General features: G+C 56.4%; 1 long non-coding RNA gene across 2 annotated transcripts in view; it reads right to left on the bottom strand.

The window, feature by feature from the left end:
- Positions 1 to 10,339, bottom strand: part of LOC103348227 (uncharacterized) — a 30,983-nt gene extending 20,644 nt beyond the window's left edge. For both annotated transcript variants that reach the window (XR_011379983.1, XR_011379984.1), the window contains exons 1-3: positions 9,475 to 10,339; positions 8,260 to 8,632; positions 845 to 8,080 (exon numbers count right to left, since the gene is read on the bottom strand). This is a non-coding gene — a long non-coding RNA (uncharacterized lncRNA). The remainder of the gene's footprint in view (positions 1 to 844; positions 8,081 to 8,259; positions 8,633 to 9,474) is intronic.
- Between the last annotated feature and the right edge of the window lie 8,842 nt (positions 10,340 to 19,181).

Here is a 19,181-nt window from a genome sequence, read left to right as displayed (position 1 = left end):
AGTTATGATACATGATTCTGCAAGGACAAAGTTTGAAAGCCTACTAAGTGAGCTGAACTGGTCACAGAAGACTATCCCTCCTGAGGTGGGGTGAGTCTAACATTAAATTGTGGGGGTGATTGTACGATGCAAGAATATATTAAGAGCATGCTTTTTAAAAAGATTTATTGACTGGAAAGCCAGTGTCAGAGTGCAGGAGACAGATCTTCCATCCATTGGTTTACTTTCCAAATGGCAATAACACTAGAGCCAAGAGCCAGGAACTATATCCAGGTCTCCCACGTGGGTGGCAGGAGCTCTGGTACTTGGACCATCTTCCGCTGCTTACCAGGTGCATCAGCAAGGAGCTGGATTGGAAGTGGAGCACCAGGGATGCCACTTACCCAGAGTGCCACTGCATCAGCCCTAAGCATACATTTTAAATGGGTGTATTGTAAGGTATGTGAATTAAATCCCGATGAAACTGTTAAACTTTTTTTTTTTTTGATAGGCAGAGTGGACAGTGAGAGAGAGAGAAAGGTCTTCCTTTTCCGTTGGTTCATCCCCCAATAGCCGCTGTGGCCAGAGCACTGCACTGATCCTTAGCCAGGAGCCAGGTACTTCTCCTGGTCTCCCATGCAGGTGCAGGACCCAAGCACTTGGGCCATCCTCCACTGCACTCCTGGGCCACAGCAGAGAGCTGGACTGGAAGAGGAGCAACCGGGACAGAATCCGGCACCCTGACTGGGACTAGAACCCGTGGAGCTGGCGCCGCAGGCGGAGGATTAGCCTATTGAGCCGCGACGCTGGCCTGTTAAACATTTTTTAAAAGAAGAAAAGTGCAACAAAGCCTCCAAGTGTCTACCTTCAGTCTCTCTTCTGCCTCTGGCATCCCCAGCTCTGTACCTTGGGCAGGTAACTGCTGACTGGCTAACTAGTCATACCATTGGTCAGCTGGCGAGGCTGCTCAGCCAATCAGAACCACTGGCAGTTGGTTCCATGGAGACAGAATCAGTTAAACTGACAAAGCCCCCAGCAGACAGGGCAGGGTCTCTGTGAGTCAGGACTGTTTGTAGGTCTGGGGTCAGCAGGACCCTCACTGATGTGTTGAGATTGGTCAGTCGGGGGGCAGTTGGTGGTGGCGGGGAGTGAGCAATGGTCAGCAGGGTCAGGCTACCAGGGACAAAGTGTGAGCCTGCCCAGGGTCCTGCAGGTGGACAGACACATTCGAGGCTGCTCGCAGGACGACAGAGGAACCTCGGTGGATAGGGACAGGCCCCATCAAGGCTGCACGGTAGGCTCCAGGCAGGATGGGCCCTCCACAGCAGGCTGTGTCCTGGGGCTGGGCCTCCTGAGTGTGACTGCCCCCTGTGGGGCAGACTGGGGCGGGGCAGGGATGAGAAGAGGCAGGGGGAGTTGCTCAGGGCACAGGGCAGCTCCTGGGATCAGAGCTGTCAGGAGGGGAGGGGGCCATGAGGGTGTCGCCCACCGAGGCTGATGGTGGGGATCGCGGTCTGAACCCTGACTTTGGTTGGGCCTGATTCCTTCCGGTGGTGCGGGTGACGGTGCCTCGAGGGCCCTCGCCCTGCTGTCCCCCAGGACGGGCCCTGGGCAGAGTGGGCTGCAAGGACGACAGCACACACGGGGCACATCAAGCTCTCCCTTAGCACAAGGCCACCCCGGGCCAGGGAGGCCACCTCTGCTGCCTCTGCTTCCTCACCTGAAACCCCAGGACCGGCCCCGCCCACCCAGGGCTCACAGGGACGCAGGGACAGCCCCTTTCTGAGCAGCCCAGCGTCATCCTCCTGATGGGGCAGCTCCTGGGGGAGTGGAAGCGCCCCCTCCTCCTGAGTCAGGGTTTCCTGGACGTGGGCTGGACGCCCAGAGGGCCCTGATGCTTCCTCCCGTGGCCTCCGGGAGTCAGGGACCACTGATGTGCAGGCTGCACCTGGGCTGGCTTCTTGTCCCCCATCTGGGCTGTCAGGGAGAATCACCTCTGTTTGGGAGACCAGAGACACGTAATAGGGAAAACCCAGTTCTGTTGGTCCTTTCGAGTGGAAGCAAACCTGACTCAATGGGTGTTTGTGGTGGGAAACTCCTCCCTTCAGCGCCAGCGCCCTGGGATCAAGGTGAACGCTGGGTTAAGCATAGGTGCCCGTGGACAGGGCTGAAGGGGAGTGAACACTCCGGCCTCGCTGTGCACGCTCAGCCTGTTGGCAAGTTCCACCCACCACACAGCCGTGTAATGGATCCATGGTTAAGATGGGACCTGGAGGATCTCGCCCTGCCCTGGAGACGGCTCCACGAGGAAGGCAAGGCCACGTGGTATTGGGAAATTGGCTCTGATTGACACCAGTTTCCCAGTGCATCAGCTTGGGGACCTTGGGCACTTAGGTCACTTCTCTGTGTTCCCCTATCCCGGAAGTCTTTGAAACAGGGCCGATGGCAAGCAGCACCTGCTGCCTGGGAAGAGATGGAGAATTTAGAATTATTGCTCATACATGGGGCACGCCTGGTGTGCAGGCAGCTCCCATCACTGTGGGCAGGTGACGGGACGAACCCAAGCCAGCAGAATCCACTTAGCATGGCGGATGCCTGCCGGTCAGGCTGACCTGGGAGCCATCCCTGGACATGGAGATGCTGGGCCCTGCCCTGTGGGCAGGGAGGTCCCACATGACAGATGGGACAGCTGGGAGCCCGGGGACAGACAGTCTTCCTGGCAGGAAGCACCACAGGCACGGCGGGCACAGAACTCGTGGGCCTGCAGAAGAGTTCCAGTTACTATTGAACCAGGAGAGGAGAGATGAACTCACCCGTGAAAGAAGATGACTCCAAATAGAACATGGATAGACTCATCTTACACCAATCACATGCTAACTATTGGTTTTGGGTGAAAGGCCACACCCAGGCAAGTGTGCCCTGTCTCCAGGGGTCCGGCTGCAGCCCTGGTGCTGGTACCCATGTCTGGGATCAGCCACTGAGAACAGGTCGGTGGGCTCTGCTGCGGGGTCCTCGGCTGCAGCTCAGCACCCCGGGGTAGATGCCCAGAAGGTCACGGCTATTTCCTTGGGCGGTGAGGGCTACAATGCTGCAAGTTCATTGTGCAGAGACACATACCAGGAAGTCCTGCACAGACGCCAGGCTCCCTGAAGGGACCCGGTGCTGGTGTGCTCCCCATCAATTCCCTCTCAGAGACCCGCAGAGGGCAGAGGAGCCAGCAGTGATGGGAGGGGCACGGGAGAGGGCGGGAAGAGCCCAAGAATCATCCCAGAGAAGACCAGGCTCCCAGGAGCGCACACAGGGACAGGAGAGACCCGGGAGAGGCAGGACAGGGACGCCCCTGTGGATAGGGGACCCACACCCACCGCCGTCAGACACTGTGTGCATCTTAGACCAGAGAGGCCGCCCAGCACCGAGCCTGGGGCCGGCCGAGCTGAGCCCTGCCAGGGTGCCCTGCTCCTGTGGGTGCTTCCTGGCAGGTGACGCCCTGTTCCTCTTCTCCCGCAGCCATCGGCCATGGCCGCCCTGCTTCGCCCACCCGCTCAGCTGCCACCTCCTCCAGCCAGGCTGGCACCCTCTCCAACACCTCTCCACCCAGCAGGACCAGGACACAGATCCAGATGTGCAACGGCCAAAGAGGGGCTGGGGCGCGGGCGAAGCCACATGCAGCCCAGCGGCACCTGAGCTGAGAGTCTGCAGAGGTGACAGGATGGAGGACACCTCCATCAGGGCCTGGACAGCCATGCCACGGATGAGCCTTTCTCCAGTGAAAACACCCGGCTTGTCAACTCTAGGTGGCCCAAGACGGGCAGCTTCCCTCCCAGCCTACTGGGGCTCAGCAAGCAGTGTAGACACCAGGAGTGATGGCCTTGACTTTCTGTTCCCAGGGGACCACAGTCACACACACACACACACACACACACACACACAAAATGATACTTTTGTTAACCTGTTGGTTGCCTTTTCCATTCTATTTTTACAAAAGATTTATTTGACACAGAGGTTTTAAATCGGCTGGTCCATGCAACAAATGGACCCAATGGCCAGTGCTGGGTCCGGCCAAAGCCAGGAGCCAGACTCCATCTGGATCTCCAACATGAGTGTCAGGGACCTGCCAGCCCGGGTCATGTGCTGCTGCCTTTCAGGGGCATTAGCAGGGAGCTGGAAGGACACGGAGGGGCCGGGACTCTAACCAGCACTCCTATGGGATGCTGGTATCAGAGGCGGAGGCTTAACTGCTGCACCACAGGGCTGTCCACTGTCACTGGAGTTTTTAAAAGAATCCTTATCTGTGTGTAAAATACAATCTAAGAAAAAAAGTCCTTGTGCTCCTGGGACCACGTGACCCTCGAGTCAAAGCCTGATCTGGAGGGGACCCTGCCCTCGGGGCTGATTCTGTGCCCCCTCCCCTCCCCTGGCGCTCAGCGGTTCTGCAGCCATCGGGTGGCCAGACCCACAGAGGGACTGTCAGAGACACCCATCCAAGTGACTGGACCACAGGTGACTTTGCCTGGGACACTGGCAACGGCCTCGGAGCCTGCAGAGAGGAGGAGAGGCAGTGCTGGCCGTGCACCTGCACACGCCTGCTGCCTGCCCTGCCCGTCCTTAGCCTCTCCTTGGGAATAGAAAATGAGGCAGAGATGACAAGAAAATGGAAAAGGGCCTTGACCCGGGCACCGGGAAGTCAAGGGACCCTGCCCTCCTCCTGCGGATTCTCAGGTGTGGAGATGCTGGTAGGGCTCAGGGAGCTGGGGAGGGGTCTGCACAGCCCCTGTGGGCCACGCACCTGCCCTGAGGGAGGCTTGGAATGCCTCTCACCTGGAGCTGCCTCTCACCTGTGCTGCCTCCCACCTGTGCTGCCTCTCACCTGTGCTGCCTCTCATCCAGAGCTGCCTCCCACCTGTGCTGCCTCTCACCTGGAGCTGCCTCTCACATAGCACTGCCTCTCTCACCTGTGCTGCCTCCCACCCGTGCTGCCTCTCATCCAGAGCTGCCTCCCATCCCGAGCTGCCTCTCACCCTGGACTGCCCCTCACTTGGAGCTGCCCCTCTCCGGCACTGCCTCTCACCTGGGCAGGACAGGACATGGCAGACACCTGAACGGAACTGGCGCCCTCCAGTTTTCTACGGAAACTTCTGCCCAGCGCTCTCCCCACTGCGGCAGCCTGCTCTTATTGCCCTCATCCTGACTCTGGGAGAACAGGGACGTGGACACGGCCCCTGCAGTCCTTAGCGCTCTCACCTGGGAGCCTCCCTCCCTGAGTGGGGAGGTGAGCCGAGGTGAGAGCAGGCAGGGGCTTTGAGAAGAAGTCACAGGAGCCAGGAGTCGCCAGCGAGGGGAGCGCTGTGCCTGTGCGCACAGCCAGTCGGGCCGCCTGCCTGCTGTGAGATCTCGGCAGCATCCTGGAGGGCTCTGTGCCTTCGTTCTCTCTGCTTGATGGTGAGCATGGGGGCACCTGCTCCACGGGTGGGCTGGGGGCGCCCACGGAGCCCTGTGCCACAGAACCTGTGCCGTAGAACCGGGCAGGTGCTCTGGCTGGGAGTGAGAGCCGCCGTTGGTGTGGTTTCTCGGTTGTGATTTCGTCATGGGCAGCAAAAATGAACAGATGTGATTTGAGGAGAGGAAGACTCATCTCCGAACCCAAGTTCAGCGCTGAGCCCGTCCATTACTAAGGAAGTGTTTATGGTGGTGACCGCAGTCGTGGTATTTTCGTGGCCGATGAGTGGTTAAAGCCACTGAAGTTGGGTTTGAGGCTCGCTCTCTGGAAGGTTTTGGGGACCAGACTATGCTGGAAATGGTATCACACGCTTGGGTCTTTGTCATATTTCCTGTGCTGGGCAGTGCCTCTGAGGCCAGTCCTCTTTAATTCCAGTTGTCTTTTTGGGCTCCGTTGCTGCCTCCCAGGGTCGTGCCTGCCCTGGCGGCCCCGGCTGCTCTCGGCCTGTCCTCCTGTTCAGGACCCTGCTTCTTTGGATGAGCCGGACCAGTGTTTCCCAAAAGGCTCTTGCTGGGTTATTTCCTAAAAAGTATCCTAGAATATTCCTACACATCCTTGGAGTTTTGCAGTGATGTTGTTGAACTTCACTCCATTCATTCTTGACTGCCTTGATGTTGTCCCCTTGCCGATGATTTTTTGACCCAAAAGTAAACACTGTGTCATTTGAGGCTCCCTTTAAACTGCCAGTCCTGGGGAACCTCCAGGCCTCAGGCAGCGTGGCCACCCCAGTCCAACTTTGTCCTGCCTTTCGTTTCTAGACTCAGAGGGAAGCCTTCCTCCTCTTTAGGTCCTGTGGGGTCACCCGAGCGGAAGCTCTCTCGGGCTCTAACCTCCAATGATGTGCTTCGATGTATTTGGATGATTTGAGCGCCTCAATGACTTACTCCCATTCCTTCCTTCTCTGTGTCTTCAATCACTGTGACCGTCAGCACAGCTCCACAGAGCGGCCCGGGGACCTCATCCTCTTCCTGTTGATCGTCCTGCCTTCCGCAGCTTTCCACGGAGGCACTGTCCTGCCAACTTCCTCTTCCCCGTGGGTTTTCATCCTCTTGAAGTAGTCACTCCTCCAGACCCTGGTCACCCAGCAATAGTTGCAAGACTTCACGTACATTCTGCAGAGCAGCCTCTCTGCACCTAAGCCACTTTTCTGCCTGGCCTGGGGGCCTGGCCACCAAGATCTTCGTGCTCTCTCGGGCACTGCCTGGCCAACAGCCGGCCCTGCTCTGCTTGGATCAGGGAGACCTTTGCACTCATCCTTCCCCTTGTGACTCGCAATGGACGTTTCACTGAGCTGCTGCACAAACATCTGGAATGTTCTCAGACTTTTCTCCCCTCTGATCTGCCTCTCTCCATCGGCCTGCCTGTTTTTCTCTGCAGACAAGGAAATGTCCCACACTCCAGAGCTTCTAAAAAAAAAAAAAAGGAATTGGACTCCACGAGGGTGGTCATCTGGAGACCACTGAGAGGGGAGGAAGCCCTTGGATCTGGGGCTAGGCCACACAGCTGCCTCCCGGGGGCTCCCCGGTGTCCAAGACTCCCCGTGAGCCGTGGCTAGGAAGGCGCCCGAGCAGAGCTGTCAGAGCTGCCACTTCCAAGGTGCTGCCCCGGGCTCCTGGCCTGAGGTTTCCATGGTGATGGTAACTAAGCAGGCGCCCCTGTGGCCTGTCTCCTCTCAACCGGTTCCGTGCTAGATGTCCAAATGCGACAGACAGATCCCAGGGCAAGTGGGGCCTGAAGGTGAGGGCTCCGGACTCTTAGAGAGGAGGCACAGGAGTCACACAGGGCCCAGGCCTTTGGGACTTTGCCGTCAGGGGTCCACCCCTGGGAGCTGGCTCAGTGCCTGGGGAAAGGGGTGCAAGTCCACACTGGGGAACAGGAGTGCAGTGTGATCTGGAGAATGCTGGTGTTCATGTGGCCCCCGGGGGCGGGGCGGGGTGGGGTAGGGTGCTGGAAGCTTCTCTGTGAACAAGGCAGACACCCAGATGACTGTGGGCTCTCCCCAGCACTGGGGGTGTTTGAGCAGAGGCCCAGCCCTGCTGCAGGAATGGTGCCCAAGGTACCTAAGCACCAGGACGGGTTAGGATAAGGTGGGCTTTGTGATTTGTTAAAAAACACCACTGTGCGTTCACACAGGGCTCAGAGCGAGGGATTTCTCTTTATTGTCTTCCTGTCTGTCCGCAGACAAAAGGGATGTGCTTTGTGGTTTTCATAATCTGTTGCTCTCTTGGTCTCTCATTGTTGACCCCTGATACTTCTCACCCAGTCATTCGTAATGTACTTCTGCTTCCTGCTTTTAGAAGTGACTGCTTCACGAAGTTTTTGTTAACAGCTAATTGAAAAGATTTGCTCATAGTTTTCATAGGCCTTGTTTTAGAATGGTTTTCTTTTTAAATGAGTGGATTTTAGCCACTTGATTTTATTTTTCCTTTTCCTGTGTTCTTTCTAGGTGCATCTTTGATTGGGTCAGGGGCTCAGCTTTCCTCGGTGACTGATCATTTGAGGGAGTTTAGTTTACCTGTATTAAGTTTTTGCGGGAGATGCGTGCCAAGCCCTTAATATACTTTATTGTATGTCGAGAATTTGGGTGTGGCTTTTTTTACCCATCTGAAAAAAAATGAGATGTACAGTATACATGAGGTATTCTGCATATATACATTAGCTATAATGAATCCTAGTAAAACAAAGAGCAATATGTCCACAAGCACTGACTGTCCTTGAGGGCTTCTGTGTGTGTATGTGTGTGCATCCCCAAACATTCCCCCCCGGCTTAGGATAACCGTTACCTGAACCTTGTGCTACTGGACACCTGCTTTCCTTCATAGCTTTACCACATTTCGTGGTGCACGTCCACCATCCAGTAATCTTGCCTGTCCTTGAGCCACTGCGTCCTAGGATCTGTAGCTGTCACTCAGCAGTGCTGCATAGGAAGCCATCTTAGGAGAAGGTGCCATAGTCTGCTGTGGTCTCCTTCGGTACTGTACTGCAAGGGCCGCTCCTAGCAAACACTTGAGCGGTTCCTAGATTTTGCTAAGGACAACAGTGCTGTTTTGAAGAATCGTGCAAATGTGTCCTCGGGAAAGAACTGCTGGAGATGGTGTAACTCGCATAGTTACAATTTTGAAGTCAAGTAGATGATCTGTGTCGGCTTTAAATATTCTAAGAAAAATAAAATATTCTGAATACTTTTTAAAAGGCCATTTTTTTCTAGATTTATTCATCTATTTGAAAGACAGAGTTACGGGGAGAGGGGGAGAGACATCCGGGTCTCCCACTTGGGTGGCAGGGGCCCAAGCACTTGAGAACAAGACGAAACGTGCAAGCACATCTTGGCCACCATGTGGTGTCTGCTATTCCCAGTGACCTGAGCAGGTCATGTGACCCAGCCAAAGTCACTGTCACAAAACTGCGCTGTGGGGCTGCTCTGTGTTGGAATGCGTCAGCGCGGGCTACTGTGACAGGCACAGTCACAGCTAACATTCCGGGTGGCCTGGGGGACCGGGGGATGGAAGAGGCTTTTGATCCCCTCTTGTCCCTTCTGCCTCTGGAACCCCCCAGACCACTCAGGGCACACCACCCCCCTCCTTGCCCAAGGCCTTCGAGAGTCCTCTCGAGTTAGTTCATCCGTTTGTTCCATGCGGATGGATAACTTACATGTAAATGGGAGGGTGGGTGTCGTGGTGTGGCAGGTTAAGCCACATGGGGGCGCCTGAGTTCAAGTCCCACCTCCTGCAGACCCAGCTTCCCGCTAATGCTCACCCTGGGAGGCAGTGGGTGATGGCCCAAGAAATTGCCTCCCAGCCACCCACATGGGAGACCTGGATTGAATTTCTGGCTCCTGGATTTTGGCCCAGCCCTGGCTGTGGTGGGTTTTGGGGGGAATAACCAGCAAATGGACCACCTCTCAAATTAATAGTGAATTTTTAACAAATGGAAAACATCTTTCTTGCCCCTTACCCAGTGCCTGAACCCCACATCCAGGAGGCTCAGGCCCCACTCACCTGGTCCCTTTGGGACATCCCCTCCAGCCAGGTCTTCTCGGGCTTTCTGTGTGTTCCTGGTGCCGGTGCTGGGGTGGTCCCTGGGGGCCTTTCTCAGCCACGGCTCCTGGCCCCGGTGCCTCTCGGCAGCCCCGCGGGGGACCCGGGCATCCAGGGCGGACGGCTCCCCGCGTCTTGCTCAGTCTCCCCCTGTCTTCCCGTCACACGGGAGTGTCCCTGCGCAGTTCAGTCAGCTGGGGAGGAGGGGCTCACTGGGAGGAGTGCAGGTGGGGTTCAGTGACGTCACGAAGATTCCATTGTGACCCCTCCTCCCCAGCCAAGCGGACTTGAGGGAGACCTGAGTCCAGCCAAGAGAGACTGGCCCGACTCCGCTCCCACCACCATCGCCTTCCTTCTCATCTCTCTTGTGACCAGGACTCCGACCCCTCTTCTCGGCTCGGCCTCCTCAGTCCTGCTTAGCGCGGCCTCCCGTGGTTCCCCGGGTTCCGCTCGCCTACCATACTATCTGTGCTCGCCTTGGGGCGAGGGCAAGGGGGACCAGCTCAGACTGGGACCCCACGATCCCGTCCCGGCCCCCTGCGAAGGCTCAGCAGCCGCTCCTCGCCAGCTAGGGCCTCGTGCTGTCCACCCTCCTGCCTCCCCCATCTCGTCTGTCCTCTTTTTGGACTTCTGTAAAACTTCTCCTGTCTTTGTTGATGGGTTCGAGTTCAACTGGTGCGGCTGGCCTGCACAGAGAGGCTCCTTGAGCGAAAACATTAAGGTTCCAAGAGTCCTTCCACCTATTAGCTCAAATGCACCGAGTAAATCTTTGGATGTAATTTCCAGAAGAAAGAAAGGAGGTCATGTTCAACATGAAAAAAAAAAAAATCTGGGCCGGCGCCGCGGCTCACTAGGCTAATCCTCCGCCTAGCGGCGCCGGCACACCTGGTTCTAGTCCCGGTCGGGGCGCCGGATTCTGTCCCGGTTGCCCCTCTTCCAGGCCAGCCCTCTGCTGTGGCCAGGGAGTGCAGTGGAGGATGGCCCAGGTGCTTGGGCCCTGCACCCCATGGGAGACCAGGAAAAGCACCTGGCTCCTGGCTCCTGCCATCGGATCAGCGCAGTGCGCCGGCCGCAGCACGCCAGCCGCGGCGGCCATTGGAGGGTGAACCAACGGCAAAGGAAGACCTTTCTCTCTGTCTCTCTCTCTCACTGTCCACTCTGCCTGTCAAAAAAAAAAAAAAAAAAAAAATCTGAGAAGAATGTCAGATGATTGGGACTGCACAGAATCTGTAAATTATTTTGGGTAATGTGGACATTTTGAAGATATTAATTCTTCCGATTCTGAACGTGGAAGATTTTCCCATTTTTTAGTGTCTTCTCTTTAATGCCTTGCAATTTTCATTGTAGAGATTTTTCATAAAAAACTTTCATAAAGAACTACTAAGGAAAAAAAAGACTTTATAGAGCTTAATTTTAGTCATTAAAAAGTCGACAAAGTTATATCCTTGAGAGAGATGATTCTCAGAAGGCTTAATGAAGGTGCTCTTTAAATGCCATTTAAAGACTTCGTGGTGAACTTTTCGCTTTATTTCCAAGTTTTGGATAATTTTGCTCTACAGTAATTTAATCTTGAGCGATTTTCACACAGCTGCTCCAGGTGACACATGCAAGTTTGTTCAAAGCAGCATTATATTGGCAAAACTCCGTTATCCACGGAAAGAAGTATGGGAAAATAAATTCCAGTCATTACACTGGAATACGATGCACGAGTTCAAATGAACAAAATACATTTAGAAGAAATCATTGAACAGATTGCTTCGTGATATTGTGGTAGACTGAATTACAACCCCCATTTGTGACCCACCTGTGTTGTTCCACATCCACACCTTTCTCAAATCCTCGTGGCAGGCAGAGGTGAAATCTCTACCTTGCAATTCCAAGCCACGGGGGTGCTGGTGGGCCTGGCACAAGCCAACGCTTAGAATACACTTGGTGGCTGGGCCTGCTCTCATGTGCTCCTGGCTTTTGCTTTGTGAAGAGACTGCCTCAGGAAACCACTGGTCCTAGGAGAATGGGTACTACCTAGAGCAGACTTGGATCCCAACCACCAACCAGCTGACCCAGGCTGACCCAACCAAATCAACTATAAGCACATGAATGAGGAGGAGCTGCTTCCTGTTCTATATTACTGAGCTTTGGAGAGAGTTATAGGACGACACTGGCCAGTATCTGACTACAAAGTATATTTACAGGTACTAGGCTCAAGGATATGTAAAACTGATAAATGGATTTTTTTTTTTTGCCCACAAAATTTTCACAAAGCTATAAAGACAAGGCAGTAAGTGATAACATTATTTTCAGGATAGTAGCTACCCAAGAGGTAAGGGGAGGGATGTGAATACTGGGGGACACACAAAAGACCACAGAGTAAATTACAGTGCTACCTTTCTGAAGCTGCCAAGTACGTACATTGGGATTTAACAGTACCCTCTGTACATTGTTACATACATCTCATTATTAAGAAATGTTTCATTGCAGTTAAATTAATTATACGATAATTACATGTGATTACACAATAACATACGCAGTACTGGCACCTACCCATGTGAATCTCTTAAAAGAGAGATACTAACTGTAAAAGAAGAAAACAAAATTTATTAAAAATTCCTAAGTCCCCCTGCAGCAGGGCTGGGCCTCTGCTCAAACACCCCCAGTGCTGGGGAGAGCCCGCAGTCATCTGGGTGTCTGCCTTGTTCACAGAGAAGCTGCCAGCACCCTACCCCACCCCGCCCCCGGGGGCCGCATGAACACCAGCATTCTCCAGATCACACTGCACCCCTGTTCCCCAGTGTGGACTTGCACCCCTTTCCCCAGGCACTGAGCCAGCTCCCAGGGGTGGACCCCTGACAGCAAGGCCCCAGAGGCCCAGGCCCTGTGTGACTCCTGTGCCTCCTCTCTAAGAGTCCGGAGCCCTCACCTTCGGGCCCCACTTGCCCTGGGATCTGTCTGTCGCATTTGGACATCTAGCACGGAACCGGTTGAGAGGAGACAGGCCGCAGGGGCGCCTGCTTAGTTACCATCACCATGGAAACCTCAGGCCAGGAGCCCAGGGCAGCACCTTGGAAGTGGCAGCTCTGACAGCTCTGCTCGGGTGCCTTCCTAACCATGGCTCACGGGGAGTCCTGGACACCGGGGAGCCCCCGGGAGGCAGCTGTGTGGCCGAGCCCCAGATCCAAGGGCTTCCTCTCCTCTCGGTGGTCTCCAGATGACCACCCTCGTGGAGTCCAATTCCTTTTTTTTTTTTTTTAGAAGCTCTGGAGTGTGGGACATTTCCTTGTCTGCAGAGAAAAACAGGCAGGCCGATGGAGAGAGGCAGATCAGAGGGGAGAAAAGTCTGAGAACATTCCAGATGTTTGTGCAGCAGCTCAGTGAAACGTCCATTGCGAGTCACAAGGGGAAGGATGAGTGCAAAGGTCTCCCTGATCCAAGCAGAGCAGGGCCGGCTGCTGGCCAGGCAGTGCCCGAGAGAGCACGAAGATCTTGGTGGCCAGGCCCCCAGGCCAGGCAGAAAAGTGGCTTAGGTGCAGCGAGGCGGCTCTGCAGAATGTACGTGAAGTCTTGCAACTATTGCTGGGTGACCAGGGTCTGGAGGAGTGACTACTTCTAGAGGATGAAAACCCACGGGGAAGAGGAAGTTGGCAGGACAGCGCCTCCGTGGAAAGCTGCGGAAGGCAGGACGATCAACAGGAAGAGGATGAGGTCCCCGGGCCGCTCTGTGGAGCTGTGCTGACGGTCACAGTGATTGAAGACACAGAGAAGGAAGGAATGGGAGTAAGTCATTGAGGCGCTCAAATCATCCAAATACATCGAAGCACATCATTGGAGGTTAGAGCCCGAGAGAGCTTCCGCTCGGGTGACCCCACAGGACCTAAAGAGGAGGAAGGCTTCCCTCTGAGTCTAGAAACGAAAGGCAGGACAAAGTTGGACTGGGGTGGCCACGCTGCCTGAGAACTGGAGGTTCCCCAGGACTGGCAGTTTAAAGGGAGCCTCAAATGACACAGTGTTTACTTTTGGGTCAAAAAATCATCGGCAAGGGGACAACATCAAGGCAGTCAAGAATGAATGCAGTGAAGTTCAACAACATCACTGCAAAACTCCAAGAATGTGTAGGAATATTCTAGGATACTTTTTAGGAAATAACCCAGCAAGAGCCTTTTGGGAAACACTTGTCCGGCTCATCCAAAGAAGCAGGGTCCTGAACAGGAGGACAGGCTGAGAGCAGCCGGGGCCACCAGGGCAGGCACGACCCTGGGAGGGGGCAACGGAGCCCAAAAAGACAACTGGAATTAAAGAGGACTGGCCTCAGAGGCACTGCCCAGCACAGGAAATATGACAAAGACCCAAGCGTGTGATACCATTTCCAGCATAGTCTGGTCCCCAAAACCTTCCAGAGAGCGAGCCTCAAACCCAACTTCAGTGGCTTTAACCACTCATCGGCCACGAAAATACCACGACTGCGGTCACCACCATAAACACTTCCTTTGTAATGGACGGGCTCAGCGCTGAACTTGGGTTCGGAGATGAGTCTTCCTCTCCTCAAATCACATCTGTTCATTTTTGCTGCCCATGACGAAATCACAACCGAGAAACCACACCAACGGCGGCTCTCACTCCCAGCCAGAGCACCTGCCCGGTTCTACGGCACAGGTTCTGTGGCACAGGGCTCCGTGGGCGCCCCCAGCCCACCCGTGGAGCAGGTGCCCCCATGCTCACCATCAAGCAGAGAGAACGAAGGCACAGAGCCCTCCAGGATGCTGCCGAGATCTCACAGCAGGCAGGCGGCCCGACTGGCTGTGCGCACAGGCACAGCGCTCCCCTTGCTGGCGACTCCTGGCTCCTGTGACTTCTTCTCAAAGCCCCTGCCTGCTCTCACCTCGGCTCACCTCCCCACTCAGGGAGGGAGGCTCCCAGGTGAGAGCGCTAAGGACCGCAGGGGCCGTGTCCACGTCCCTGTTCTCCCAGAGTCAGGATGAGGGCAATAAGAGCAGGCTGCCGCAGTGGGGAGAGCGCTGGGCAGAAGTTTCCGTAGAAAACTGGAGGGCGCCAGTTCCGTCCAGGTGTCTGCCATGTCCTGTCCTGCCCAGGTGCGAGGCAGTGCCGGAGAGGGGCAGCTCCAAGTGAGGGGCAGTCCAGGGTGAGAGGCAGCTCGGGATGGGAGGCAGCTCTGGATGAGACGCAGCACAGGTGGGAGGCAGCACAGGTGAGAGGCAGCTCCAGGTGAGAGGCATTCCAAGCCTCCCTCAGGGCTGAGACTGACCTGACATACAAGAACACAGGAGCTGCCTGGGAAGAGGGCATGGCCCACAGGGGCTCTGCAGACCCCTCCCCAGCTCCCTGAGCCCTACCAGCATCTCCACACCTGAGAATCCGCAGGAGGAGGGCAGGGTCCCTTGACTTCCCGGTGCCCGGGTCCAGGCCCTTTTCCATTTTCTTGTCATCTCTGCCTCATTTTCTATTCCCAAGGAGAGGCTAAGGATGGGCAGGGCAGGCAGCAGGCGTGTGCAGGTGCACGGCCAGCACTGCCTCTCCTCCTCTCTGCAGGCTCCGAGGCCGTTGCCAGTGTCCCAGGCAAAGTCACCTGTGGTCCAGTCACTTGGATGGGTGTCTCTGACAGTCCCTCTGTGGGTCTGGCCACCTGATGGCTGCAGAACCGCTGAGCGCCAGGGGCGGGGGAGGGGGCATAGAATCAGCCCCGAGGGCAGGGTCCCCTCCAGATCAGGCTTTGACTCGAGGGTCACGTGGTCCCAGGAGCACAAGGACTTTTTTTCTTAGATTGAATTTTACACACAGATGAGGATTCTTTTACAAACTCCAGTGACAGTGGACAGCCCTGTGGTGCAGCAGTTAAGCCTCCGCCTGTGATACCAGCATCCCATAGGAGTGCTGGTTAGAGTCCCGGCCCCTCCGTGTCCTTCCAGCTCCCTGCTAATGCCCCTGAAAGGCAGCAGCACATGACCCGGGCTGGCAGGTCCCTGACACTCATGTTGGAGATCCAGATGGAGTCCAGCTCCTGGCTCTGGCCAGACCCAGCCCTGGCCATTGGGTCCATTTGTTGCATGGACCAGCTGATTTAAAACCTGTGTCAAATAAATCATTTTTAAAAAATAGAACGGAAAAGGCAACCAACAGGTTAACAAAAGTATCATTTTGTGTGTGTGTGTGTGTGTGTGTGTGACTGTGGTCCCCTGGGAACAGAAAGTCAAGGCCATCACTCCTGGTGTCTACACTGCTTGCTGAGCCCCAGTAGGCTGGGAGGGAGGCTGCCCATCCTGGGCCACCTGGAGTTGACAAGCCGGGTGTTTTCACTGGAGAAAGGCTCATCCGTGGGGTGGCTGTCCAGGCCCTGATGGAGCGAGGTGTCCTCTATCCTGTCACCTCTGCAGACTCTCAGCTCAGGTGCCGCTGGGCTGCGTGTGGCTTCACCCACGCCACAGCCCCCCTCTTTGGCCGTTGCACATCTGGATCTGTGTCCTGGTCCTGCTGGGTGGAGAGGTGTTGGAGAGGGTGCCAGCCTGGCTGGAGGAGGTGGCAGCTGAGCGGGTGGGCGAAGCAGGGCGGCTGTGGCTGATGGCTGCGGGAGAAGAGGAACAGGGCGTCACCTGTTGGGAAGCACCCACAGGAGCAGGGGACCCTGGCAGGGCTCAGCTCGGCCAGCCCCAGGCTCGGTGCTGGGCGGCCTCTCTGGTCTAAGATGCACACAGTGTCTGACGGCGGTGGGTGTGGGTCCCCTATCCACAGGGGCGTCCCTGTCCTGCCTCTCCCGGGTCTCTCCTGTCCCTGTGTGTGCTCCTGGGGTCTGGTCTTCTCTGGGATGATTCTTGGGCTCTTTCCGCCCTCTCCCATGCCACTCCCGTCACTGCTGGCTCCTCTACCCCCTGCGGGTCTCTGAGAGGGAATTGATGGGGAGCACACCAGCACCGGGTCCCCTCAGGGAGCCTGGTCTCTGTGCACGCTGAACTTGCAGCATTGTAGCCCTCACCACCCAAGGAAGCGGCCGTGACCTTCTGGGCATCTGCCCCGGGGTGCTGAGCTGCAGCCGAGGACCCCGCAGCAGAGCCCACTGACCTGTTCTCAGTGGCTGATCCCAGACACGGGTGCTAGCACCAGGGCTGCAGCCGGACCCCTGGAGAAAGGGCACACTTGCCTGGGTGTGGCCTTTCACCCAAAACCAATAGTTAGCCTGTGATTGGTGTAAGATGAGTCTATCCATGTTCTATTTGGAGTCATGTTCTTTCACGGGTGAGTTCATCTCTCCTCTCCTGGTTGAATAGTAACTGGAACTCCTCTGCAGGCCCACGAGTTCTGTGCCCGCTGTGCCTGTGGTGCTTCCTGCCAGGAAGACTGTCTGTCCCGGGCTCCCAGCTGTCCCATCTGTCACGTGGGACCTCCCTGCCCACAGGGCAGGGCCCAGCATCTCCATGTCCAGGGATGGCTCCCAGGTCAGCCTGACCGGCATGCATCCGCCATGCTAAGTGGATTCTGCTGGCTTGGGTTCGTCCCGTCACCTGCCCACAGTGATGGGAGCTGCCTGCACACCAGGCGTGCCCCATGTATGAGCAATAATTCTAAATTCTCCATCTCTTCCCAGGCGGCAGGTGCTGCTTGCCATCGGTCCTGTTTCAAAGACTTCCGGGATAGGGGAACACAGAGAAGTGACCTAAGTGCCCAAGGTCCCCAAGCTGATGCACTGGGAAACTGGTGTCAGTCAGAGCCAATTTCCCAATGCCACGTGGCCTTGCCTTCTGCGTGGAGCCATCTCCAGGTCAGGGTGAGATCCTCCAGGTCCCATCTTAACCATGGATCCATTACACGGCTGTGTGGTGGGTGGAACTTGCCAACAGGCTGAGCGTGCACAGCGAGGCCGGAGTGTTCACTTCCCTTCAGCCCTGTCCACGGGCACCTATGCTTAACCCAGCGTTCACCTTGATCCCAGGGCGCTGGCGCTGAAGGGAGGAGTTTCCCACCACAAACACCCATTGAGTCAGGTTTGCTTCCACTCGAAAGGACCAACAGAACTGGGTTTTCCCTATTACGTATCTCTGGTCTCTTCCAAACAGAGGTGATTCTCCCTGACAGCCCAGATGGGGGACAAGAAGCCAGCCCAGGTGCAGCCTGCACATCAGTGGTCCCTGACTCCCGGAGGCCACGGGAGGAAGCATCAGGGCCCTCTGGGCGTCCAGCCCACGTCCAGGAAACCCTGACTCAGGAGGAGGGGGCGTTTCCACTCCCCCAGGAGCTGCCCCATCAGGAGGATGACGCTGGGCTGCTCAGAAAGGGGCTGTCCCTGTGTCCCTGTGAGCCCCGGGTGGGTGGGGTTTCAGGTGGGGAAGCAGAGGCAGCAGAGGTGGCCTCCCTGGCCCGGGGTGGCCTTGTGCTAAGGGAGAGCTTGATGTGCCCCGTGTGTGCTGTCGTCCTTGCAGCCCACTCTGCCCAGGGCCCATCCTGGGGGACAGCAGGGCGAGGGCCCTCAAGGCACCATCACCCGCACCACCGGAAGGAATCAGGCCCAACCAAAGTCAGGGTTCAGACTGCGATCCCCACCATCAGCCTCTGTGGGCGACACCCTCATGGCCCCCTCCCCTCCTGACAGCTCTGATCCCAGGAGCTGCCCTGTGCCCTGAGCAACTCCCCCTGCCTCTTCTCATCCCTGCCCCGCCCCAGTCTGCCCCACAGGGGGCAGTCACACTCAGGAGGCCCAGCCCTGGGACACAGCCTGCTGTGGAGGGCCCATCCTGCCTGGAGCCTACCGTGCAGCCTTGATGGGGCCTGTCCCTATCCACCGAGGTTCCTCTGTCGTCCTGCGAGCAGCCTCGAACGTGTCTGTCCACCTCCAGGACCCTGGGCAGGCTCACACTTTGTCCCTGGTAGCCTGACCCTGCTGACCATTGCTCACTCCCCGCCACCACCAACTGCCCCCCGACTGACCAATCTCAACACATCAGTGAGGGTCCTGCTGACCCCAGACCTACAAACAGTCCTGACTCACAGAGACCCTGCCCTGTCTGCTGGGGGCTTTGTCAGTTTAACTGATTCTGTCTCCATGGAACCAACTGCCAGTGGTTCTGATTGGCTGAGCAGCCTGGCCAGCTGACCAATGGTATGACCGGTTAACCAGTCAGCAGTTACCTGCCCAAGGTACAGAGCTGGGGATGCCAGAGGCAGAAGAGAAGGGATACTGCATGGTGGTGGCTTCACCCCCAGAGTCCCTCTGGGCTCAGGGACCACCCAGCCTCCTTTGCGAGGCACTGCAGTCTTCAGTCACAGCTGTCTCCGGAAGCTTCCTGATGTGGGTGCACTGATGAGCTTCAAAGAGAACACTAAGTCCCTGACTTTTCATTCATTGTGTGTTTGGGAGGCAGAGTGCCTATCCAGCTCTCAAAAATGTCTTAGACCCCAAAGGTGTGAGCAGCCAGTTCCCCCAAGGAAGCCCCGGGGAGCTCTGGGAAGTGCCAGAATAAGCCTCACCCATTCCCATCCCTTCCTGCTCCCAGAAGTCCAGTGTGGCACAGAGGCCCTGTATGCTGGGTCTCGGGCTGGGGGTGAGCGTGTCAGGGTGCAGGGGCTCTGAGTCGAGTCCAGCCATCCCTCCTGTGTAGTCTCAGTGTTGGGGGGCCCTGCTTTGAGGGGGCAGGACGTCCCCCTTCCCTGGGGCACCCAGGATTACGGAG

This window comes from Oryctolagus cuniculus, chromosome 11 (assembly GCF_964237555.1).
Source record: "Oryctolagus cuniculus chromosome 11, mOryCun1.1, whole genome shotgun sequence".
NCBI lineage: Eukaryota > Metazoa > Chordata > Mammalia > Lagomorpha > Leporidae > Oryctolagus > Oryctolagus cuniculus.
The sequence above is the reverse complement of the archived record's forward strand: the minus strand, read 5'-3'. Positions and strand labels throughout refer to the sequence as shown.